The sequence below is a fragment of the Accipiter gentilis genome, chromosome 32, assembly GCF_929443795.1.
Source record: "Accipiter gentilis chromosome 32, bAccGen1.1, whole genome shotgun sequence".
NCBI lineage: Eukaryota > Metazoa > Chordata > Aves > Accipitriformes > Accipitridae > Astur > Astur gentilis.
Window position 1 is genome coordinate 7,048,741 of NC_064911.1, and position 26,901 is coordinate 7,075,641.

General features: G+C 45.6%; 1 protein-coding gene across 5 annotated transcripts in view; it reads right to left on the reverse strand.

The window, feature by feature from the left end:
* The window catches only part of ERG (ETS transcription factor ERG), a 148,544-nt gene extending 123,745 nt beyond the window's left edge, over positions 1–24,799 (reverse strand). For 3 of the 5 annotated variants that reach the window (XM_049835084.1, XM_049835082.1, XM_049835079.1), the window contains exon 1: positions 24,603–24,799. The gene's annotated coding sequence lies outside the window, so the exon portion shown is untranslated. Of the gene's footprint in view, positions 1–23,830; positions 23,926–24,602 lie in introns of those variants that run through there. The other 2 variants (XM_049835080.1, XM_049835083.1) reach the window with 2 other exon arrangements.
* Between the last annotated feature and the right edge of the window lie 2,102 nt (positions 24,800–26,901).

Here is a 26,901-nt window from a genome sequence, read left to right on the forward strand (position 1 = left end):
CAAGCCTTGACTCATCTTTACACAACCTGCTAATAAATATAGTTGGGATGAAAAAGAAACAAATCAGCATTGTCACTTCCACTGTCTTTGACGCTTGCAGTTGCAGTATGCCATAATTTTAAACACAGCAACTTGGAAGTTTACTTTTAGAGATTCTGCAGGACTGGTTGTATATTATTCATGTGCTTCATCTTTGAGCAGCTCATACCTTGCAGAGGAACCCCTTGAGTAGCTAACTGACTCAGTCTCAGATAGGAACTACAAAGCCCAAAGGCCCAGCTCTTGCCCAGCTCCTGCTCAGATCAGTGGGCTTCAGATTTGACCCAAACTAATATGGAAATGAGCAGTGGAGGAGAGAGCACTCTGAGATCAGTCAATACACCAAAATGAGGAAAGTAAAAAAGGAATCAAATTCCATTGCTGTAGAAGGATGTGCATGGCAGGGAAAGTTAACTAGGATGGTATTAGCAATGGGTATGATGCTCTTCCTTTATGGTATACTGAAGTTGTATGTATTTCCTAAGGACTTGGTGGTAAACATGAACTTGTAATGAACTGGTTTTTGAGTGCCAAATTACTTCAAAATTACTCAGGATTTTCCCCAGACAGACAATGTCACAACACCACAGATCCTATAACATTAATTCCATCTTGCCTCAAGGAACTGGCCCCAACATAATTTTTCTCTTCTCCTTGCAGAAAGGCAGGAGGAGACAAGAGCTGGTGTTTTCAGAAGCGCACAAAGTACAACAATTTGAAAATCTTCATCCCACTTCTGAGGTCTGTAGGGCAGCTGGGGACCCACATACTACCACCTCGCAGGAGACCATTTGCACCATCAATGGAAAAATAACATGCTCCAAATATCCTCCCTTTTCCACTGGCTACAGATCATAGTCCTGATGGAGTTTAATGGAGACAAAACACTGTTCACAGGGGTTCTGCTTAGCTGGGAGTAAGCAGGGCACTGTAGTCAGGGGGTAAGGATCAATTAGGCCCACTTTATATTTGTGAAACAATTAGTCATTAATTAGGCCAGTTTCACATTTGGAAAAGGGGAATAGCTTTAATTAGAGTGGAATTATATCCCTCTGACAGACTTCAGAGGGAACTCTAATGGCAGGATGCAAACTATAAAGTCTGCCAGGCTTTTACAGCATTTAATAGCTTATGGAGCATATTGTAAGTATACAGTCCTTTCAGTATGTATAACAACCATCTGCAACAAAACCCCACGTCTCTGCCAGGATCAGAGTTACTAAATGGGGGGAAAAAAGAATTTTAAAACAGTAACCAAATCCCCAGCTTGGATCAAGCATCTTCCTAACTACATTTGGGCAGCTTCTCTGCCTAATCTAGAAACATTTTTTTTCCCATGGAATTCTTGCCACAGAATATAAAAAAAACATGAAGTGCCACTTAAGGAGATAAATATTTAATGTCTAGCTACAAAGTATACTTTTTCCTCTCAGTCATATTTTTGTTAAGCTACTAACTAGAGGAAGGGTCTGCACGTGAACTTGCAGCTAAATAAGTAAAATTAATTTAATTGATGCCTTCTGTTGCTCACGCTGGGGCTGAAAATGGGCACTGGTCTCAACATAAAAGTTTCTCAGGAGCTGCAATTGTTCTGCAACTTAGTTTCCATTGACTTAGCTTACAACCCCTTCCACGGGGATAAACAGCAAATCTTCCATTGCAAGCTGTGGGATCACTCCTACAGAGTCCAAAAAGAACTGGCTTTGAGGCAGGACAATCCAATGAAAGATATTTACCTAAAAATACAAGCATATTCCAAACCTCTGAAATCAAAATCAAGCAAGATGGAACCATAAGCAGAGCGTGTTAAAACCCTGCGGAGCAGAGAACAGGACAACGTGGTATTGGTGATGGGAATACTGCTGATATTTTTATTTCTCGGTGGGAACCACTCCAAGCAAGATACTTCTTTTTTGAATTTAGGGATGATGCCTTCCTGGAATTCTTTTCAGTGAAAAACAATGCAGCTTTCAGATTTGAACCAAGCTTCCAGAACAGTCCTGCTTCCAACAGATTTTGTGGGAACTAAGAAACGCGCCGGGTCCTCTCCCCAGCTTTGGGTGCCTCTCCCTGGCCCGGTGGCCCGGTGGCCCGGTGGCCCGGTGGCCACTGCACTCACTCAGCCCATGGAGGAGGCAGGTTCGGCTCCACTCTGCGCCCGCGCCGCAGCCCACCCTTCCCGGGAGCGTGCTGGGAGGGACGTGCGATGGGACAGTCCAAGGCACAACGGGCCTTTTAACTGCTCCTTTTGGCAACGGTGTGTTTTAAATAAATAATTAGACATCCGCTGTTAGCAGGGACTAGCATGGATGTGTCCTACTTTCCACGTGTTTCAACCACAGGGCTACAGTCTTTTTCACCCTATGACTAAACGTTCCACTCAAAAATGGACCCACTCCTACAGCTATATATTAATACTATAATGAGGATATCCCAAACAGGAGAGATCCTATTTTATACCCGTGCTATACTTAAACCACAGTAGGGATTTGAAGTGAGGTCTGGGTGTTCCGAGCACTCTGGAAAATGCATTTCCATGGACCAGTAAGGGAATCAAATCTGTGAACTTTTAAGGATGAAACAGGAAGAGCTCGGGGACAACATTTCCAACGGTCCGATTCACAACAGTGCTGAAGAAGCATAGAGAAGAAAAAATTATTACTCTAGATGTTTTAAAACACAACTGTAGACGCCCACCCAATGTTGTGGAAGTCTGTGAAACAAATGAAAGGGATTTAAAAATAATAATTTGGGCTTAGGAACAAGAACTCCTTACAGATAATTTCCTGCCCCTATAAATGCTCCCTCTTCTCATCTCAACTATGGAAAAACATGATAGTTCTGGTAACTGAATCTCAAATTATTCAGGACTACATATTTAAACCAACACCTGGTGTACCAGTTACAAGCTTGTTGAAAACTAACACAGGTGATGCCCCCCTCCCAGCCAGCCCACTCTTCCTGCATGCACTCATACAAATTAGCAGGTAAACAGTGCATCCACAGTGCATAATTGTTATTTTCCATAATCACTGGAAAAACCTCATTCCGTGAGGAATTTCATAGGCAGATTCCCTGCTCAACTAACATGCCCTCAGGATACAGGCTGTCTCTAAGACAGTCATCAGGTGAAAGGCAAATAAAGGAAAAGAGCATAACATGTATGAGGGAAGGTAGAGGCAAGTAAGGAGACAATTTATTTCTTAAAAGAAGATGTTGCTTTCCACAGGAAAGAAGAAGAGATAATGGCAAAGGAAAAGCAGAATAACACATTGGCCAGCTGTCATGTCAGCAGACAAAGGAGGATAACCAATACCCTACTTTGTGCCAGCCTTGTCTTTACTATACCCTTTAGAATAAAGTAACAACAGCACACGCTATCTTCCATGTCCAGCTTGCCCAAGGGTTATTATAACCACTATGACCTTTTAAATCCTCTCGTCTTGAAGAACGGCTTTTACTTTACAGCAGGCCCATAGAAAGGGAGCATGGCAGTGGGCATGATGGAAGTCACCATATAGTTCAACACAGCAGAAAAGCAGCTCTGCACTACGTGCACGTGGGAAGAAATTTCCCGTCTCGTTAAAACATACTGGACAGCCAGCTATGGCCATGCAGACCTTTTGAAAGAAAAGACAAACTTGCCTCACGTTTGCCTGCAGATAGGCATGTATTCAGGTTTCTTTATCATTTTAGCCCAAAACAAAATTTTTTTTCATAATTTTTTATATTGTCATTGCATTTTGCACCTTTAGGTACAATATTCCTCATCTTTATCACCATCACCTGCATGTCTTGATGCATCACCTTCATTTGCTTGTGGAAAATGAAACCACAGTGTATCATTTTGTTGAAAACACTCATATTACTGTCATTCAATTATTCAGAATTTTCTTAATTCTCACTTTTTTATTATAGTTGAAAGAAATGAGATAGGGGCATTCCCCAATCACCTTTAGTTTTCAAGAAAACAATGTCTGCCTGTCATTCCACTTCAGTAGCGGTGAGATAGCAAGGAAAGACAAAGACAAGATTAGTGCAAGTATTTTCTCAGAATGTTGTTTCTTCCCATGGCAGCAAGCAGTACAGGCAACGGTCTTCCCAGTAGACTATTGATTTTGTCAATCCAGTCAAGACAAGAAAGAGGACAGATTTTCAAAAACTGCTCAGCACCCATCTGGTAAAAGTAAGACTCAGAAGAAGACAAGGAACACCCAAACTCATTAATTACTTCAAACAGCTTAATTACACTTCATTAAAGAAAAATTACTCTAACCTACATTATTATGGTTACGTAACATTTACACTTGTTTTACACAGATTTGTGTTTGAATGTTGCTGTATTTTTCTTGCACTTGGCACAGAAGAAATCATGAAATAAAATAATTTAGCAGCAAAGCGCATACATTCAGGCTGACACATGCACCCTTAAACATGCAGGCTTCCTACCCATAGAGTAAACAACCTGAAGACACTGAAAGATTGGCAGAACATAGACCATCGTCTGGTCCTGATTTCTCTCTCCAACACATGCTACACATTTCTTTCAGTTGTTCTGGCTAGCACCTTGATATAAAAAGCAGTGAGTCCTCAAGGACATCAGTAAACTGGACATTCCTTCTCAGCCCTTTCCTTTTAATGGCTATGCTGCCGCTTAGTTTTCCAGGCTCTCTCTGGCTGTTTGGAGCATGAGACATCAAAAGTCATTGCTGATGGCAATGGAGGAGGAGGATGGGTGGCCAGTGACCTCCTGCAGCAAAGGCTAATTGTGACAGCGATAAATCTCTGGAAAATACCCATCAAACAGCTGGGAGGTCAAAGGGAAACATCTTGATCTGTGACTAGCAAGCCACCTTCGGAGCTACCAGCGTGGCTGGTGGGTTGGTAGCAGCAGATACGCTCCTAAGTCCCCTGAGCTGATGGCATCCCTTTGCTTGGTATTTTCCAGCATGGAAGAGTCTCCGTGTGGCATTGTCAGTAGCCGGCTCCCTTCTATACTGAGGTCCTCCATTGCTGAGATCTGTCTGGATGGTTTCTGCATGGTACGAAAACAAAATGTTGTCATAAAGTCCAGACAAATTTATGTTGGGAGGGGGAATCTCCTCCCTTGGAATTCCTGTTCTCACATTTCCCTCTGCCTGAGACTTTATCTTTTCTGCTCATCTTGGGGAAGCCACGGGAATGAAAAAATCAGGAGACTTTGTCAAGAGCAGGACTGGACTGTTAATCAGCAAAATAAATGAACCTATAAAACTCATATAACCTTGCAGTACATAAAGTAAAACTGCCCTGGTGGTGACAGTTTAATTCTAACTACTCTCTGCCAAAGTTTCGTTCTGGGTATGAATACACAGGTTGTCCAAAGGAGTAGCATATGCCCCTTCTTTCCTAATTTTGAGACACTTCTTTCAATGCACATAGTTCAAGATAAATCAGATGTTAAACAAGATATTTACGATCTCCAGAACTCAATAAACCACATTTACACTTACAGTACCTTGGCTCTTTCTGGGCTGAAAAGACCATAAGACCTCATGTATAGTTGTATAAATAAATGAGTATATGAAATTTAGTAACAGGAGCTCTTGTGACTCATAGGAGTCTTTGGAAAAAATCCCCACTAATCTATTAATAATAAAGAATCTGTAATGCTAAAATTGCAAACCCCAGCATGTCCCCTCTTCTTAGCATACCAAGGAGACTTTTTTTCTGGTAACAGTAGCATATTCAAGACAGCACAGGCTTGACACAAGCCTAGTTCAAATTCTGAAGCCGGATACCTAGAATTAAGAGCATTCCCATGCAAGATATTGGATATTCAGCAAAATTCTCAGCTCAATGTAAAAAGCTAATATTTTTAAATGAGATAAGTATGAAAGTGCCCAGTACAATCAATCAGTGTAGAATTCCTACTGTTACTGGACTGGGTATCAAATTGTCTTCATTTCTTGCTGCTCCTAAATCAGAAGTTCAGAGTACAACGAACATGCACTGAAGTGCAGAAGATAGTAGATAAGAGGAGCTGGAACCTCTGGCACAGACGAAGGTGTTGCTGGTAGTTTGATACCAAACATTCAGCTAGGACATAATTTACAGTATTGACATTTTACACACCATGATTAGGTTTCAGAATTATACTCCACGGATAAATCAACTGCTCTCTGCTTCGAAGAATGTTTTTCCCATGCTGTCTACAGAGATACAGATGTGACTGAGTCACTTGGATTACATTTCAAGGATTCCTTTATAGGCACTGCAACTAGGGACCTAAAGTTTTGATTGTGCAGCACAATTCTGCTACAAGGGGTGATTTCTGCAGCCAACTACACAAACAAGAAATTCAGCAGCAGTTCACAAAGCTCTGTACCCTGGAGGGCACTGTCTGTCACTCTTGCACTAAACTTCAGTACAGAAAACACACAGATTGTTTCCTACTTTCTGTCTGTTCTCCATTTCTGAGCACCGACGTGACCATCTCTTCTCATATTTCCAGGTTCCTAAGTTGGACAAATAATACGACTGGAAAAATACATATAATATTTCATCAACCATTAAAGGAACAGTGCTGTGACTGGGAGGCCTAAATTCCTTTTTTCTTTTCTTTGTTAGTCTTTGTGTATGTTTTATTTTTTATACAGTGCTTCAGGCATCACTCAACAAATGATAATCTCCCCACATAGAGTCACAGTACAATAAATAAAGCTAGGTGAAGAAGATCCATTTAGCAAGGAGACTACGGCGGTTCCATTTTTAGCCTAGTTCTTCAAGCAATGAGACTTGAGATATCACGCTGCGTGCATATATGAGTGTTTCTTGACCTTTTCTTCCATCAGCTTAGGAATCAACCCCGGGTTTTCCCCAGATTTAACAGGGGGTCAATAGACTTGAAAATCCTACATTGCATAAAGAGTGAGGGAAGCAAACAGCTGGGTGAAGCAGGGAAATACTGTTAGTGTCTCCACTGAGGGGAAAGCTAAAAAGGAGCAGCCTTAATTAGACATCAGAGACTCCACACCGGACAGCACTGATGAAGGGGGCTGATTCATTTTGCAGCTCACAGGCTGCTGGTATCTGTGGATCAGGATCACTAAAAAAAATGAATTTGCCCATCTGAAGAGAACCGCCCCTTTCTGTGCCCACCGTCCTGGCCAGCAGCAAGGACGGGCGCGTCGTCCTCAGTGACAAGTTCATGCCATCGTCTGAGCGCTACCGGCACAGGCTACGGTGTCACCAACAGGTTCAGCTGAAGTCTACTTATGCAAGCCAGATGATGCATCACCAAAGCTGGGTCTCGGAGGAGAGTCTCAGTCTGGCACGCGTGTTACGTTAGTCTGAGAAGCAGTGTTTGCTCCTTCAATGGGATGCCTCTTAGCAGTATTTTTACCTTTTGCAAATACCCGTAAGATTATACGCACCCCGTATCTTGAATTAAACTTCCTGTCACCGTACGCTGGAGATGAAAAAGTCCCTTGCTGAGTGCCACCTACCTTCCTGATTTGACACAGAATTGTCAAAACGTTACCGATTTATTTAGGCAGGAAATACATTCAGAAAGACAGTGCTTTCTGGAGGTACAAGATATACTCAGGTACCTCTACAGTATCCAAATCTGTGATTTGGATGAGTCAGGAATTTTACCGGGTTAACAACAACAACAAATCTGGCAGAGAGCCAAAGAAAGGTGTTAATTTCTCACAGCACTTTAGGCTCCAGTTTTCCTCACATGCAGATTCTTGAATTCTACTTAAATCTCAGTGACAGAAGAGCTCCATGCTGAATGCAAATATCCTTTTGTCCAAAGACCAAGGCACTTTTGCATGGATACTTACGCCTTATTCACATGATAAACCCACTTTTTTTGTGACAACTTTATTTGTCTTCAGTAAAGCTTATGAAGAAACAGGCCAAGCTCGGGGTCGTTTATACTCAGAATAAAATAGGCATCTTTAGTGAGACTATATGTGAAATAAAGGCTCCTCTGTGAGAATATGATTGGCAGAAGCTGCCCTCAAGAAAATTAGCACTGTTTGCAGCTAGATAATATATTTGTATTTGAACAAGGGAAAGAATGCACTTATATTCAGATAACCTGAAATATTTTCAGCTCTCACAGAAGTGGGTTAGCTCTATTAACACAGGGCTTTTCTTTTAAACAGGAATTATATAAAAACTAATTTTATGCTATTAATGTTTTAGTGGTGGCAGGCAGGTTAACATTCTTCCTAATCCACAGGGTAACAACCTTTTCTCTCACAAAAATTTTTACAAAAAAATAAATTACAGATGTCTACTTTTCAGCCTTAAAAAAAACATTTGAGCGACTAGAAGGTAGAAAATAGCCAGAGAGAATTATGACCAAATGCCACATATTAAAAAGTTCTCCACATGTGGCACAGAAAGAAACACTCAATTCACTGCAATTGTCTGCTTAACAGGTTGAGCCTCTGTCCAAGTGGTAGCAATCAGGCAGGACACTAGAGTGGGCAGGAAATCTAAAATTAGGTTTTACTACCTATAATGGAGGATTTATGGGATAATTTAATTGGCAGTCTTGGGACTGAAACTCAAGGTGGGGGAACAAAAACATCTTTCTGGATATACTCTATGAACCCTTCCTGTAGTGGGCTGAAAAATAAAAGTACTGGGGAAATAACCTAGAGCTGTAATATCCCCTTTCTAGTGCTAAGTAGGTGATGCATGAATATGTTTGTGGGTACGGGGGGGGGGGGGGGGCAGGCATTAATCCGAGATAGTAGGAAGACATGCATTGGTATAAACCGATTTTTCTTCTTTTTAGGAGAATGTTCCGTGAATTGCTTCTTGTAGTGAAACATGTCTCCAACTACACAAGGGATGATAAACAGTCCCAGAGTAAACAGAAAGCTGTAATTCACTCCAATGCTCTTCTGACATCGCAGAGCATGAAAGCACAGCACAAGCAGTTTATTGACTGCAGCAGATTGAACCCAGCCTTGTACTCACTCACCGCAGGACAGCCATTGCCATCCGCAATATTTGCTGAGCCACTTGTACTTTTGTTTCCCCATGGCACTCCTATGCTTATACAGACCTTTTAAAGTCAAACGTCAGTGAAGTAAGAAACGCTTTATTGCCTTCTCCCTGTTCACAGAAAGAGCTTTGAAAGGGTTAACATTTAGCTCTCTGCTGGCTGAAAGGCTGTGCAGCTGAACAGGGGGGTAACAGGATCCCCTTCTCCATCCTCATGTGTGTTCCACCCATGTCAGCACGCGCTACCGATGCATTTTCCGTGGCTTATTGCATTTATTAGATGGGCTTCAAGCCAGCTTGGGAAGTTCAGAGAGAGGAGCAAGGACACTGCCCACTGTCACCCAGCGAGAGGGGATGCTCTCCTACATGCTGCCAGCAGGTAATTCACTGTAACTTTGCCATAGCTCCGTCCTGTAAGGTCCTCAAACAACATGGATCCCCAACTCCGTAACCATCTGGGATGCAGGGGACAGACCTACATCAGTAGGTGAGAGCAACAGACCTACCAACCCCTTACAGAGAACATCTTCTAACGCTTTTTAATGCCACGACCAAATCTGCTCACAGTTTCACAATCTCCTGCTGAGATTCCTTTTTACTTTTTTTTTCCTTTTGGCAAATCTAATATTGTTTAAAAATGGCAGTCACTCATCTCTACTCCCAATTAGCAGAGCCAAGGGCTACTCATTCCAAAGTTTTCCTGTAATGGGATCTCCACTGCAGACTTTTATGAAGACATTAGAGCATTTGACAAATGCCTTTATGGTTAAAACCCATGCACGGTCATATTCTATTCGATGGTGACAAGTTTTGAGAAGATGACAGAAGAATATGGTTAGTATTGTTACCTCTAGCTTATCACTGGCAGCGTCAAAAGGAAAGGTAAACAATCAGGTCAGTATAACAATCCTTGATTATTATTCTTAGAATAGCAATGACATTGAGTTATAAGCCATCATAAATTAAAAAAAAAAAAAATGCATTCCTGTTTATTTCAGAAAGCAACATGCAGAAATAGGCTGAAAAATTCCAAGGCTGTCTCAAGAATTACTCTCTCAGCACATTTTAGACTTTGTTGGTATAACATGAAAAAATCCCAGAAACAAGGAAGAATTAACAGATTCCAAAAAATCAACCTTTGCAAGAGCTCTGCTGATAGCCAGTAAGTCTACAGTAAAATTGGTCAGGCCATTTGGAAACCAGCCCATTGAGAAGGCTACAACATCTCCAAAAACAGTGTTTAAGCGGATCTAGGTGTGGCAGTTTCAAGTATGGGCTGATGTTTTTAGCATTTTGCTTTTTTGCCCCTCTCCTGTTTTTTGAATGCTAACATCAATCATCCTTCATTTCTTGCTTTTTATATTGTTCCCCAAATCTTGTTTCTATTGATGTGAATGACTAAAATCCCACTGCCATCAACAGGGAAGTTTTTGCAGTTTTTAAGCCACTTGTGCTCCTTCACTAAGAGGACAACCACACAGCCTGACACAGACAGACTTACAAGTCATTGTTATAACTAGGATGCTGCTGAAAGGTCAACTCAGTATCTTTTCATGATACTGAAAATTTTCTTTTTGATAGATTAATTTACTTTCAATTTCAAATGATATTTGAAGTTTACTTTATATTTGAAAAGTTTCTCGCGTAAACTTCCTTTTTTATTTTCCCCCGGCTTACATTTTTCTACATTTGGGAATAGCATAATTACATTGAAGTAAAGAAGAAAACCTTTGTGTCTTAAATATGGCCTCTCTGTTGCCTAAACTTAAAATACGTGAAAAGTTTATAGACCTTGACAGATTCAGGGTGTGGTGCATCCCACTCTCTTTCATGCAAACGCAGCCTACATCTGCGAGTAAGTTGCCTTTTCATGGAAATACTATTCAGAGAGCATTTCCATAAAAATTCACCCTGGCACCGTTCTGTTTCTCTTGTCATTTGCCCAGCTGTCTTCCTTCCTTGATTGATTTTCATTTTGAATAAGGCACAACAGTCATTTTCATGGGGGGACCTGGGGAAACTTTCCATTTTTACGTAAGAGCAAATGCTGTAGTCAGTGTAAGAGGGCTGCAATGAAGCATCAGTAAAACCCAGTGTAGTTGTATTTACAATCAGAGATAGCTGGAGGAAACACCTCAACCTCCGGCTGCCCTTACTAAAGACAAGGCTAGCATACAGCATGCTGAGTCCCAAACTGAGCTTTCCCAGGAGAAACACCAGGTCTTCTCGAGGGTTTGAGTCCGCCCTGGCTGAGGTCAGTGCAAGTCCTTCCACTAACCTGAGTGGGAGATAGGGTCCAACCTAGTTTGCCCAGGAGAAAAAGGCACACGGAAGAAGGGGAAGCGGCCATCCTCAAAGAAAAGAGCAGCTGGCCCAGATGGGCAAATTAAATGAGGTCATACCACTGCCACTGATGCTGCTCTGCAGCCACCAAGCCCCAGCGATGCCCTGAGGCACCGAGCACCTCCCAGACCCAGTATCTTTTATTTCCTCTACCAGCACGCTGAGCTGGGACTGAAATTTAACCATTTCTAAAAAAGTTAACTAGTGTTGCAGCAGGCAACGCTGGGGCCAACGCAGAAAGGATCACAGGACATCCTCACGCACCCGCTGAGCCTGCACCATTACCAGCCAAAGGCGAGACAGACAGACTTCCCCACCCAGGCGAGGATCCCAAAGGCAGGCGGGAAGGCAGAGGCTGCTCCCAGTGGGAGGACGAGCCGATGTCCCACCGCGGTGCCCTGGCAAGGAGACCCGGTGCCGGGGCTCCCCAGGCTGCACCAGAGCGAGCCGCAGCGCTCCGCTTCAGCTGCAGCCGCCGAGCCCCCCATCGCTGTGCTCTCGTGTGTTCAACGGGCATTTCAACCATGCTTCCCAAACACAAATACTAAATTATTATTTTAAATGATGGGTTTCGTATTTTCTGAAACGTTTGCCCTACAGTGAGGCTGAAAATGGACAGTCTGTGGTCTTTTTTATGAAGTTGTTTTTATCCTTTCGGAACCAAAGTGGTAAACCACTAATGGCATGAGCATTTTTCTCATTATCAGTTACAACGTTAATGACTCTTATTTAAGCAAGCAGTATTTTAAAACCTTTCAGGCTTGCATGTTCAGTTATTAGACCACAGATTGTTTATTGTGTCTTCTCCTAAGAAAGTTCTTTTATGGTGTTAAATGGAAGAGGCCATTTCAAGACCAGGCAGCAATTTACATCAGTAAACGCTTTTAGGAACTTGTTGCTCCAGTGTCTTAGAACTGACTCATTTTCAAAATCCCTTGCCTGAAGGTTCAGTGCACTCCAGTGCTCAGGTCTAATTGTAAATAGCTAAACGTTCAATTAAAACTGTGGTCTAGCAGCTGAAGCAAAGGCAGACTTCAACCCCAGTGCTAGTATCAAGCTCTGCTTTGTAGTCTTGTGCAAATTACTCAGCGCGCTCTTAGAAAACATTAACAGAAACAAAGTGTTTCAAATTTGTTTGCCCTAACCCTCCAGCCACAACACAGTGTTAAGTCATGTCTCCATCCCCAGGAGTCCAGAGCCACCCAGACATAGACCAGCACAGGCCATAGAGGTTATTTTCACACAAGGAGCATAAGGGACTTTTGTTGGCTCCCCTTTTTCCTCAAGCCCCATCCCAATGCTAGCACAGAGAAAAATGGAGGCACCATCACAGCTACCAAACGGCACTAGAGGAGAAGCGCCCAGGGTCAAAATGGGAATAAGCAACTTTAGGAAGGGTAGAAAGTCATGCAAAAAGGCTCTAGCACCAGAAAATCAAAGCACATCCATAAAACAACAGCCCAGCATTTTGAAAAGTATCAAGCACGTATTACAAAGTAGTTGCCAAAGGGCTGCTGTCATCTCCAGGAAAAGCAAGCATGCCACAGATATTTCCTGTGCACGCTGATCCTGGGGGAACAGTAAAAGTTGGTTATTGCACAGACCTACTCTAAATGTTCTCACTTTCATAATACACGAGTGTTTTCTCACTGCATCCATTTTTGCTCAAATCCATTGGTGGGCAGCATACCTAACTCAGCTTTTGTTTAAGTTCTTAAGTTCTTCCAAGATAATTGGCCCTACGGGACTTTAATCTAAATGGAGTGTATCTTTGTAGGGACCTCGTAGAGGTATTTCTAATGTTTAATGGTCTCCTGAATTACTACTTTCCTCCCACTGTGAAGGAAATGGGCTCGCCGCCGTCCGTTTCCCTGTAGCATTCATTACCGCTAGCAACACGGATGTAGAATCGGCATCCCTTAGCCCATCCCGTGCCTCAAAAGCACAGGAAAGAAGAGGCAAAGTATTCATCCTCCTTAGCGGAGGAAGACTTGCTCCATATTGATGTGATCGAGCGATGGTTCCCCTCACGTGCAATTACTCAAGATCCCTCCATTTGGGCTCACACCGGGGGGCTAAGGCAATTATATCCCGGCACAGCCTGCTGACTCAGGGCGACTTGCTGACACGGGCACATACCTGCCAGCGATGTGGGAACGTGAATCTGTCTATGTGGGGTTATTCCTGCCTTTCTTGCGCGGCCATTTCTCAGACCACTTTCTAATGTCTTCCAGACCACCAGCAGCCCACAGACCATATGTGGAGTAACACCGCCATAGACTAACTGGTTAATGAGTTATTCTCACAGCCTGCAATAAGGCTCCCCTTAGGAGCTGGTAGACATCTCATTGCCTGCCAGCAGGCATAGTCAAGAACCGGCTCTCAACTGCTGTCAATACCTCATTTAAAATGCTTGTAATTACAGCAGTACAACAGCAACATTTTGTTTACCTAAAAGCCAAGTTCCTCATTCATTCCCTCCGCCCCCGGCAAACAACTGCCAGATACGCGCACACACAAAAAAAAGGGGGGATATAATTGTAAAAACTGTAGGTAGCCCTTCAGTTCATACCGGTTAGGCGACACTGGTGTATCAAGCCCTACGGCTAACCCTGGCACACGACCGTCGGCCAGGCTGCGCTCAGTGCAGCGGGACCCTCGGCACCCCGGTGCGATCTCCACCGCGGTCTGTGACGGCAGCTAAATAAAGGTGCCTCATTACACGCTGCTCCCGGGGTCAGTCTTTCGAAACTGTTTCAGCATTGGTGAGAGAAAGCACACAGGCTTTTGGAACGCAGAAAACTTGTAAAGCAGCTCTACTCAATAACTGGAGTTTAAGGTTCCCCCCCCGTAGTGGTCTCAGCTTGCTGCCAGACAAGGTCAGCGGGGCTGAGAAGGGAAGACCCTCTTCACAGCCCTTCAGTGTTGGGTTAGTGACAACCCTGTGAGGGTCCCAAGCCTGTCGGGCTTTTCCTCCCTTTTCTGGCCTGTTGAAATCACCTGTCTCGCTGCAAGAGAAGGAGCTGATGTGTAAAAGGTGGTGCACTTTGGCTGTAGATGTCATCATATCCAAAACGCCTTTCAAATGTAAACCAGAAAAATTAGGATTCCCCTGCAATAGGAAGCTACTGGGCCCTGTGATGAATTGAAACAGGAGACCTTGACGGCAAACCTTCACCGACTCCTTGCTGCCAAGGGACTGGGAGGAGGCTGGGGATGGAGCAGGAGGGAGTCATGAGACCTGCAGGTGTATGACCCATGTCTCCTCCTCTGTGAAAGATGAGCCCACACAGAGAAAGTGGAAATTCTCTGAGTTCCTACAAGGGAAATTTTATCAAGAGGAAAAGCAGTGCCTGTTTCCTGTGCTAAAAAGACAGTGCCTTTAAATGCTGTAGTAACCGGGGGGAATTAAGGCTTTAGGAAATCACCACAGTGAAAACACTTCAGGGCTTTCCAGGCCCAGTGGAAACACGAGGAAGAAACACTTAAGCTGAAGAGCTCTGCCCCCTCAGAAGCGAACGGAGAAGCTGCAGCCACTTCAGCAAGGTCAAGATTTCATCCACTGAATAGAAACTCAGAGTTTTCAAACTCTTTCATGGGTTATTCTGGAATGGAGGAGGAAGAGGATTTTATGGGTTGGTGGTTTTCTTCCATGTAAAACCAACTGAAAGTGGTGAATATGTTAAAATGGGCTTGTTGTTTTTCTTTTCAAGAGAGCAATGGTCCAAAGGAGAACAACAGGACTGACAAACGCCCATAAGCACATATGATGGCGTACACTACTGGTTTTGAGTTTCTGTGTGCCAGCCAGGCTCTAGCTTCCTACTAAACCATAAAAAAAAAAAAAAAAAAAAAAAAAAAAGGGACAAGAGTTCAAAAAAGAGACAAAAATTCAGTATCGCCTACTTAGCTATGAGTGGCTTTTTGCGGAATGATTTGCCTTGCTAATCCCTTCCATGAAATGCAGATGAAAGTCGCTATGGCTGGGGATCTGGCTGGGGCAGGTCTGCAGCTGGCGCAGATGCGCCCAGCTCCATCAGCCTCCCCGGGAGCTGGACGGGCGCTCAGCACGCCGGCGCGGGGGGCACTCACGTCGCACGTGAGCGTCAACACTGCCGCTTCAGGACTCCGGTTGCCAGCAATGATTTGTTTCCTCGCAGGTCCATAAACACTCATGACTTACGTCAATGTGGTTTCAGGCTCATTTTTAGCTTAGACCACTTGCCTCGCAAGGTCCAGGAGCAACCCAGAGTCCATGGTCAAAAGGAGCCTTGCTGTGCTTCAGACGAGTCTACTGATCTGAACCGTTCTTCTGCAGGGACACGAGGGTGCCAGAAATCGGCGCAGGGAGCCAGCCAGAATTCATCCAACCGTTAACAGGCAGGAACTAGGAATCACACTTTTCCACTACAAATGGTAAAACTATCCAAGCCCAAATCCCCTCCCCACAAAATGCAAATGCCTGCCTTCTATTTTTCCTGGTGTTAAACATATGTTACATACGCCTTACAAAACTCGCACACAATTTGTCCGGTTTCGAAGCAGAGGCTGAAGTGCAGCAAACATCCTTGCTCTCGCTCCCATTTCTGCTTTCCAAGACGAGTGCCAGAGAAAGTATTCTATTTTTGTAAGAGTTTAAAGGGCATGGTCAGAAAAGTGACTATGTAAAAATGGCACCTTTTCATCCAGCAGATCTGTTCCCAGTGAGTATTCTGAGTCATGTCTGCTTATTTTAGTGACCAAAATAGATTTTTACTACTTCTCACTCCTCTTTAGTCCTGTGGAACCAACACAGCAAAGAGGGAGTTATATAAATCCTATCCTGGACCAAAACCCGCCGGGACTCGTTAACCAAGCACGAGGGGCAGAAGCGAGGGCTGGATGCGTCCCGGCGGGTGGCTGAGCGGGCAGTGCCGCTGCCCACCGGTCCCCCTGCCCTCTGCCAGGCACATCACCTCACACGGGGTGGTGTTAACCGGGAGGGAGAGGAGAGGAGGATAACTCTAATTCCCTTCGTCCCCGGCTCCCGCGCCTTTCAGCAAACCTCACCCCCCGGTCCTGCTCTGCAGACCAACCACAGACTGAGCTCCCGGGGCTCACATTTAGTTACAACTGTCTTTCCTGTAAACTGTCATGGAAATCACAAGCAAATAACAAACACGAAGCTCGCCCCTCCCTCCTGCTAGCTCCTGCAGAGCTACTTTCCAAGACTGACGGCAGCTTCAGAGGTAAGCTGCACTCGTTGCAGGGACAACTTTCATGTCAAGACACCGACCGGGGGCCAAAAACTGCTCCGGTGCCTGGGGCCAAGCACAAACCTTATGGCCTCTCCAAAGCAAGCTTTCCACAGCTGTGCTTTGAGAGATTTAAGCGAAGTATAGACCCAGGGGCGTCGCCTATATGGTTGGTAAAACCCTTTTGCGCAGGATGAGATACTGGACCGGTTTTAAAAAAAAAAAACAAACACCTAAATGGATATTACTATTTCCTTCATGAGCAGAACAGAATCTTAATAGAAAGACCGAAGTTTAATGCACTCCTATCTTACTCTAATGATAAAAAAAATGATGGTTAATGTCTTCATTTTTCAATTTTTTCAATGAAGTTAAGAGAGACAGCAGTGCAGAAAGCATAAAAGGGCTTTCCATCGCTATTTCTAATGTTTCTATTGCTGGTGATAAAACTGGACAGCAAAGAGGTAGTTTGATAGTAAAAATGAAACTATTACGTACTGGGTCAACGTTAAAATGAAAATAATAAGTAAGCAACACGATTCATTCCTAGTCAGACTGTAAAATATTCATCTGGTCTCTCTGCTGCACTTGTACTTACATCTCCCTCAGATCGGCTGCTGAGGCCTGGATCAGACCGTGCACTCGATGCCAGCAATCTGAAAGCCAAAATACTCGGTCCTGCAACCCCAATTCCTACCCGAGCCGACGGACAGAGGCTGCATCTTCAGTGACTTTCCCAGACTAACATAACTGTCTCAGACTGGCAAGATTAACCTGTCCTCTGGCTAAGGAGGGAACTTACACAATTACTGTCAACTAGATGCTTGATTTTTAGATGGCTACAGCTAGGTGAGGTGAATCCTACCCTCCTAAAACTATTTTTCATCTCATCATGTAGAACTGACTTCTCCGCGTAGAAAAACCAAGAAGTCAGGTTCAGATTTCTCCATGCTCTTCATTTCAAGATGGTGATGAATTGCTTTGCTGAAATGAAGCCTTGGTTGTGCCTACCAAGAAGGTGCTCTTTGTGGTTTCAGGATGTTGACATACATATTGGTGACGGATGATTTGCCTTGTCTTGATTGCAAGAGATACAGGGCATGTTACAGACTGTTTGCTATAAATACATAAAAATACCAGAGAATTTACAAATGTAGCAAAGGAATGAAGTGCACTAGCCCGAATTCCCAACTTCACATTCTGGGCAAATCTAATGAACTCCAAGAAAAGGCACAAGATACCCACCAGGACCAAACCAGATCTTAATTTGATATTAAATCCTTTGTCTTAATTTGATAGTAAATCCTTCATTTTTTCTTTTTCAAACCTGCCTTTAATGCCACGGGCACAAGCCTGTGCAAAAAAAAAAAACAAAACAAAACCTCTGTGAGCCTTTGAAGAGCCAACTACAATCAGAACAATCAACGTGAAAGCAGTTCTTTGGAGAAATGACTGAGAATTTTGACCGTGTCTGCTTTGCACGAGTCCTGCAAATCAGCTGCTTTTTCAAGCAGATTTTGCAGTTTAGTCTCAGTGCATGTTGTAATGCAACATATTAATGTTACTTTAGTCGTTTACTGTAAATCCTTTGTGTATAATTTGTGAACTCTGTAGAGAGCAGTCCATTTTATAAACAGCATTTTAAAACACCAGGTTTAAATTTATTGCAGGGTTTATTCAGAACTGACAAAGCCTCCTTAGAAAACTGAATTTTGCTTAGAAGACATTCCTTCGGCAGAACTACTAGACTTCTTTCTTTATAAAGCCCTTTTTAATTACGCAGAAAAATATAAACCGTGATAGAAACGCAATTTGTCTGAAGTGAATTGTTTGACTGCATATTTCATTTTTTGTTCTCATTTAATGAGAGCAATTTACAGAAAAAGTTACATTGTGCAATTTTCTAAATCCACGTGATTTTTACATATACATTTATCTGCACCAAAACAAATCACACAGGAACTGCATGCAGTTTAGCTACTGAGTATCAAAAAATATGTGACTTCTTGAAAGAGTCTGCTTCAGTCAAATCAGGTCAAATATACTGTGTACATCCATACTTAATAAGCTAAAAATAAAGTAATAAACTCAATGCAAGGCCAGAAGGTATTATGAAAAGCTCAAACTGGTAAGCCTACATGACTTACAAATTAGAAGAAATCAATCAGATTTCACAAAACATTTTGTTGTAAGTGGTTTACAGGGCAGCAAGCTGCTACTCCTAAGCCACTGCTCCCAGCACCAGAAAAATGGAAAAGACCTGAACAGTCAATAAATCAATGCATATTTACTAACAGCGTAATATTGGCCAAAAAAAAAGAGCCTTACCGACCACAGTGAAAAAGCAGAAGGAAAAGATGCTAATTCAGCAAGCAATGTATTGGGGAAGAGGGGAGGGAAGGGAACCTGCTCCTGACCCACTCACGCCTGCACAGCCTTTACCAGGTCTGCCCCTGCCACCCCACCGCATCCCAGCTCGCAGCCCAGGTGCCGCAGTAACGGCTGCGTCCCGCTCTCCTCTCATTACAGAGTTGGGTGTTAGTCATAGGCCGTATTCCCAGACTTAGCAGCAACCGTCTCAGACTCCTCGATGCTGCCCCATCCAGTCTCGCACCCCGAATTGCTCTCCCGCAGCGGCCGCCCGTTCAGCTGGTGCGAGCTCAATCTGAATTTTTCTCCCGTTGCTATTTCTTTGCGAGGTGAAAAGAAAACAAGCCTGTTTCATTACGGACCTCCTGGAGAAACTTGAAAACTTGGGTGTCTAAATGGAGCTGATCGAAACCACATTTAAGCTCGTACTTGTTTAACCTGCCTCGCGCAGTACTGCGGGCCTGCCGGTGCTCACCAGCTCCTACAAGCCAACCTTTCTTTGTCAAATCAGCAGCTAATTAGGTGCGTGTAGTTCAAAGCTACAGGCTACCTGACAAATCCAGAAGATCCGAAACACAACAGAAGTCAATATTCACTTGCAGGAGCGGCATCTAAAAGAGGCATCCTACCGATATTAGAGTGTCTAAGCATCCGGGCAGCTACAGCTTTCTCACTGCTAGAAGGACCAGCAGAAGCACGGCATCTTCTAGCGGACAGCGAGAAGGCTGAAAGTCACGCTACTGTGAAGACACTTCCATAAGCACCTGGGTATCGCATCACTCAGCGTCCGTATTAAAACGAATCAAACCAGAAGACCTCAATTCAAAACCAAGCCCCCAGCTTTCCAGCCACTTGTGCACAGCAGCAACCTCCCAGACATGAGTGGTCACCCGGAGTTCAGCTGAAGAGCTTGTGTGGCTACAAGTCGAGGCCCTTAGTTCTAAACCATCCTCTGTCAAAGCCTGTTGTATCTCCAGCTAAAATGAAAACATATGTTTATTGTTTTCTCTTTGGGCAGAGCATTAATATTTATACGATGCATTATCAAACAAAAATAACTATGTATTTTGTTCCTGGAATAAGTTTCTTCTTATTGGAATGAAGTTGTGCCAAGGAGGGATTTCATCTGATGCAAGCAGCATGCAAGAACAATCCATTTACCATGGCAGCTTTCTAAATTAAAAAGCAGCATTTCAGAATGGGCCATAGCAAAGGTAAGTTGATGAAACGAACCCTGCAGTGCAGTCTCACGCTCCACGCAAGAGAGAGTGCCACGAAAGTCAGTAGGAGATACGCTTGCCACAGCAGTACGGGAAGCAGGCTTTTTGCAAATCCACTCATGCTTACTTTAGATCAAACATCATTTTTTGCTCTCAAACAGCATAAAAAATGTCTCGCTGCATGCATTTTAGTCTTGATACACACACCGATTAACAAGGACGTGCACTATGTCCACAGCAGAACAAACTCTTTGGTTTTCATTGTGAAATTACTGTTTCTTGAACTCAATCAAGCCCTCCAGATTATACACATACCACTAAATATAAATAGAAGAGGTTAAAATGCAGTTTAAATATAACAGATATGTCCGCAACTCCATATTTAGATATACCCTTTAATTTTTTCCTATTGCCTACTTTTTACTTACATTTAAATTTAGCAAAGTAATTTTAGACTGCCAGTTTTCTACCTACACTAGTTAACTATGCTGTGAAGGAAACATATTAGATTTTCTCCACTTTTATCATTACCTTCCAAAATGCCAAAGCAATACAAATTCTCCCAACTGAAACCTTCAACCAAAAGACAAAATGATGCTCGACTTTACTGGGAAACCGGCCTGTCAAAAAGCACACGGCTAGAACTACACCGGGAAATAAAAATTATTCTAGTGGCTGCAAAAGTGGCCAATTGTGGGTATAATGAAAAACAGTGTGGTGTTATTGTACAAAAGGTAATTCTTTCAACGCAAGACAAACATCATTATAATTCAGGCTGAAAATACCTTACCAATGTGAACTTTTTTTTTCACAAAAGCATTTTAAATCAACTGTACAGGAAAGCTGACATCCAAAGCATCAACTAATCCCTGGCCTACCTTCCCAGCTGTACAGCAGAAAACCAGTGGGCTGCGTTAGGCACTCAAGGCTAAGCCTGCACTGCTGACCTTAGCTGATACGGATCAGGCCCAAAGGGCCCTTTCTGATCATACCCCCTGTCAACAACTTCCACCTCGAGTTCGGGACGCAGATTTCAACAGAGCTACTTACATGATTAAAAGAAGTATGGTTTGCCTTTTCCCCAAAAAATTAAAAATATTCAATTAAAAGAAAACGACAGGCTTCCTGATAGTGGAAAAAAAACCCCCAGCGGAACAGATATTTCAAGGGAAAGGGTTCATTTCAACCCAAACATTTTAAATTCTTTTGTTGTTACCTGTGAGTAACTGCCGGAGCATTTAGGAGCGCAGAGGCAAGGAAAGGAAGGAAACGTAACATGTAATGTTTCAGGGCTACCAGATGCCATCAGCACTGCAAAAGCTTTTTATGGGTTTTTGATCCTCACGGGAGTGCATTTAACCAAGAGGAGAAAGTGCTGTATACGGGGACCTCAGTAAAGTGATTAAAATGAAGTGCTCTGCAGAGGGAGAGCCAATGCCAGGAGCCTCACATTTTGATAGCGAAGCACTGGTGTTTTGGAGAAAGCGCAATGGGAGAAGATTCGCCTCATCAGTAGCCAGGTATTTTGCTCATGTGGCGTTCAAAGCAACTGGATTACAACAGTCATCCCAGGGGTTTGTATTTGTTTACACAACTCCATGTGCACACAGAAAATAAACTGCCCACAGAAGAGCAGGTAGCAAAGACGTGTCCACACTGCGAAGGTGAAAGCACTCGTCTTAGGCGGAATTGTCATTTGAACACTGACAACTGTGGGATCCAACCTGGAATTTCAGATAGAAAAGGTCTGACCTATTCACGTACAAATGAGTGTACTTCCAACAGAGACACCGCCTCCAAGTTTGTAACAATCTGTATTTCAAGCTCATGGTTCCTATCACTGAAATCCCTCAATGGACTCGGGCACACAGATTTCTTCAGTGCCTGACAAAGAGCTCAAGCTTGCTTAAAAGAGAGAGAGAGAAGCCACATACTCATTAGTGCTTATAAACCATCGGAAGAAAATTACGCCTAATGTATATCTATTAGAATATATCTTTAAGAACCAAATGCTACATAAATTACAATCCAAATGGAATAACACCTTAGGAGCAAAAAGTCCGACTAATCACACCTAGGACTTATACTGACAGATCATTTATAAAATTCCTGTAACATGTAACTCTATCCAGTACTATACGATTTGTTTAACTTTGGGACTAAATTGTGGGAGGTGGGGACAGATGCTGCTCAAAGCTCTAAACCCTGAAATGCTTTTGAAGGTAGTGATTTCTTTTCTTGCAAAGTTTTTCAAAGAATTGCATGGCAAGTTTGCCATTGTTCGCCTACATATATGAAAGAGAAAATAAGAACCGACCTTACTATTCCAACGTACCCTATCTTTGTTTTTATAAATGTCCTTTATGAAATAGACAAGATAATCAACGTAAAAATGCATTTGTCCCATATGAAGTACGGCTTTGTTGATTTTTGCCTTTGCTTATTTCCTTTTAACTAGGAAGTTGTCAAACAATCTATTTCTCTTCCTTGATTTTCCTATCAGTTCAGGTGTGCTTGAAATCGCATACCCGATACGCATTTCCTGATGAAAGTTTACATTTCATACCCTAGTGAGAAGCTGTCTTTGTCTGCTTCACTTGTTTCAGCGAAACCAGGGAAGTGGTTAAAGGGTTAAACCAAAGGAATGTGACATTTCTCCATGTGTAGTTCATAGACCTATCCTGGTTTTCCTAATGGACTCAAAATTACATGGGCAGAATGTAATTTCCAAACTATTACTTCAGGACTGAAGCACAGTGTTAATTCAGAGAATGACACTTTGAATACAAATAACAACTTCGTTAAGGAAAGAGCAAGTTTCCTTGTACTGTGGGTTCTTAGCGAAGGCAGCAATGAATGGAAGTTTATGTTAGCCAGAACTTGCAACTTCAGCTTTTGTAAATATCATTACGTACACTTCCAAACTCTACAGCAAAGTCATCTGGTCACCAAAATAGATCTCCGCATACTGTATGGCAGCGCTTACTCTGAAAAGTACCACAACCGACTCTGACTCTCCTCAGACCAACTCAGGTAACTGAAGGTTTTTCCTACAGGCGAGAGCCAGTCAGATTTTGAAAACGCAATGGCGGTATTAGTTAATTGAATGATGAACTGCTGAAAGAATTGCAAAGACACCAGGATAAAAAAACGATGGCGCGGGCGGGGGGGGGGGGGGGGGGGGGGGCGGGCGGGGGGAGGATGATATAATTTCAGAGGCCGATGCCCGAAAAGCCAGTAGCCAGCCCGACCGAAACCAAAGAGCGGTAACGCTTTAAAACTCCAGAAAGTCGGAAAGGGGCCGGTTTGCGCAACGAGCTCCCGCAGAAAGATGCGCGGCTCCAGCTGCCGCCCCGCGCCCCGGCCGGGCCGAGCCCTCGGGGCCGCCCCGCTCCGGCCGCCGACGTTCCGCGCCGAGGGGACCGCCGGACCCCGTCGCCCGCGGGCAGCCGCCTCGCCCCGCTCCGATCCGGTCCGGTCCGGTCCGGCCCGGCCCGGCCCCGCCGTCCCCGACGGCCGCGCCGCGCCCCCTCCGCGCCCGGCGCCCCGCTCGGTCCGTCCCCGTCCCGTCCACCCGCCCCCGCCCCATCGCAGCCCCGGAGGGAAAGGACTTACCGGGCGAGGCCGGGGAAGCGGGGCGAGTCCGGCGTCCCGCGGGGGAAGGTCGGGGCCGGGCCGGGCCGGGCAGGGCCGGGGCCGGGGCCGGGGCCGAGGCCGGGGCCGGGGCGCAGCGGCCGCCGGCGGCGGGAGCGAGGGAGGGAGTGAGGGAGCGGGCGAGGGGACGGCGGCGTTGCCGACTGCAGTGAGTCACTTCAGTCGGGACGGGCTCAGCCCATCGCGCCGGCCCCGGGCTCCGTGCGCTTCTTCCTCTCGCCAATCGCCGAGCGGGGCAGCCGCTGCTTCCCCGCCGCTGCCCCGGCTCCCCCGCCGCCGTCGGGGCGGCCCCGCGCCGCCCGCCGGGCACCGGCACCCCCCGGGGCGCAGCGGACCCCCGCCCCCCTACTCCCCGGCGGCCGCCCCCGGGCGCCCCCGCTCCCGGGGGGGAGAGGGGGGGGGGGGCGCGGAACGGGAGGCGCGGGGGGAGGACGCGGGGCTCGGCGCGGCGGGGCTCCGCTCCTCCCGGCGCGGGGAACAAGAGCGTGTTTTGAGGGGGCAGAACAAGCGTGCGGTTGTTGCGAGGACCCGACGTGAAGTCCAAGCCTGGCCTCTAACCAGGTGGCAGCGGGGGCTCCGGAGGGCAGCGAGATAAATAACGGGGCTGCACGGGGGAGGGACGGGGGAGGGACGGGGGAACCTGGTCCGAGCGCCCCATCAGTCCGGCGCCGCAGGGGGGGGGGGGGGGGGGACGGAGAGGGGATGCGTCCCGAGCGGGGCAGCGGCAACTCACCTCGCACACGCTCTCCCACGGACACGCACCCGCGGGGAAGCCCAGCGGGAGGCGGGCCAGCCGGGCGGTGCGCCCCGGCCCGGCCCGTCCCGTCGGGTCCCGTGCCGTGCCGTGCCGTGCCGTGCCGTCCCTCCCGCCCGCGGGCCCGGGGGTCCTTACCGGGGCGCCGCTTCTGCCCCTCCGCCGCGCTGCCCCGGCCTTCCCCGGGCACGCCTCGCCCCCCGCCGCACCGCCGGGCATCGCCCGCCGCTCTCCCCGGAGCTTCTCAGCCAGCGGTCAGCGCCGAGAGCCAGCGTACAAAGCAGAAAAGCCAGTACTCCCTTAATTAAAAATAATAATAATAAAAAAAAAAAAAAAAAAAAAATTAAAAAAAAAAATTAAAAGCGTCTCAGTTTTTAAAGCAGAACTACATAATGTATTAATTGGTCGCTATTAGCATGCAGTTTTATTGAGCATAGCACACAGAAGTCTGATTGTGAGCGAGGAGTGTTTTCAATGAAAGTGGAGTTATTTTAGCTGCAGACATGTTTACATTTCTGTGGTTTAGTCTATAACTTTCTCTTTTTCTTGCTTCAGAATTCTGCTCCATGAAGCAAAGCCCTTAGCTCCCAGACATTCCAAAAAGTCTGCCAAAATAATAGAAAAAAAAAAAAGAAAAAAAAAAAAAAAGGAGAAGAAATAAAAAAAAACACACACAGAGACCCCCAAGTCTGGGTCAGGCTCAGGGCTGGATATGGGCAGAGCGAGTATACCCCCTCCTCACTCACTCTCCAGTTAAAAAGCCTTCAGGGCTCCATTTCCTGTTTTTAAGGAAAAAATAAAGCGGGTCTAGGACTGATTTTAGACACTGCCTAGACCAGGGCTGGTGGGTGCCGAGGACCTTTAACTCTCTCAGTGCCAAAGGGTACCCACTCACGCACCGGTCCGAGCAGCCGCACGCCTCCCTCCCTCTGAGAATAGCCATAACAGCAAGATGGCTTTTTACCCCACCGTGCGTTTTCGGGTGACTGAGAACCTGAAGGCCCCGAGCAACAACCTGGTGCACGTCACGTCCGCCGTAAATGAGCAGAGCGAAGAGACAAAATACCCCCAAAGTGGGACCGAGTACCCTCTGCCGCGGACCTGCCGCGGCAGCACCCACCTACGGAGATCTCCTGGCGGGATCGCGCGGTCCCTTCCCCGCAGGCCGCGGCGCAGAGCTGGGGACCGCGTCGCCGGCCGCCCCACCTTCCCCGCCGCCGTTGCCTCCCCTGCTATGGATAGGCAGCGTCACTCATGTGGCCCTCGTCGAGTGGGCGTGAAAACAACTCGAGCTTTTGGGCATTAAATCCACAGCTTGGGAAAATCAAAACGGAGCAGTTTGGTTAAAATTAGGAACACGCACTAGTGAATGAAGCGAGAAGTTAGTGGACACCTCCCTATGAAACTACCAACTTGAGCTTTCCACTCTGAGGCTCGGTAGGTTACGATACGAATAGAAACGGAGCGATCAGAATAAAGCACCCCTGTAATGAAGGGTTGTGTCTCCGGGGAGTTAGGGAAATGACAAGGAGAGGTGGCGGGAGAGAGGAGGATGCTGCGGCGCCGAGAGCCGCGGGAGCAGGCGCAGACCCCGCTGGGGCACCCGGCAAGGCTGGATCCCACGTCCCGATCCTGCACCTCTGCCCTGAGCAACCAGCCCCGGGGCAGGGGAACCCGTGGATCTGCAAGCAGCCATGCAAAGCCTCAAGTGAGGCAGGGGAGGATAAACCACAACTGGGTTTCTTGGCCAGGCGTTTGGTCATAGCCCCGCTGCCCCCCAACATTCACCTCCCAACCCTGTCCCGAGCATTTTTAGGTGTCCCACCCCCCCTCGCCGCCCCCCTCCTTTTTATTTTACATGCCAGATGACTCCTGTATATTTGGACCTTTCGCTTTTGAAGAAGCCAGAAAGCGTTATGATTTCCTAATGCTCAAAAAAGAAAAGAAAACACCTTTCCCCCAAGATGTTTTATATTAATTTAAGTATCGGTTCCTGGTTCATGTCAGCCCCTTTTGCAATGAAATGTCCTGCGAGGGCTGTCACACCTGCTAAATATAATCCTCTCTTTCTTTTGATATTCTGCAAAGGGCCTTTAAAGGTTCACATCCTCCAGTCTGGAGATTTAATTGCTTCATCTTGGATTTTAAAAAGCCTTGTAAATTTCTGAATTTTGTCGATTTCAAAGCAGAAGGGGGGGCGGGATGCGATAGGGATGCGAGGGCGAGCTAGGGGCGATGCTGAGCGCACTGTGCCGACACTGCCAGGCCTTGTAAAAGC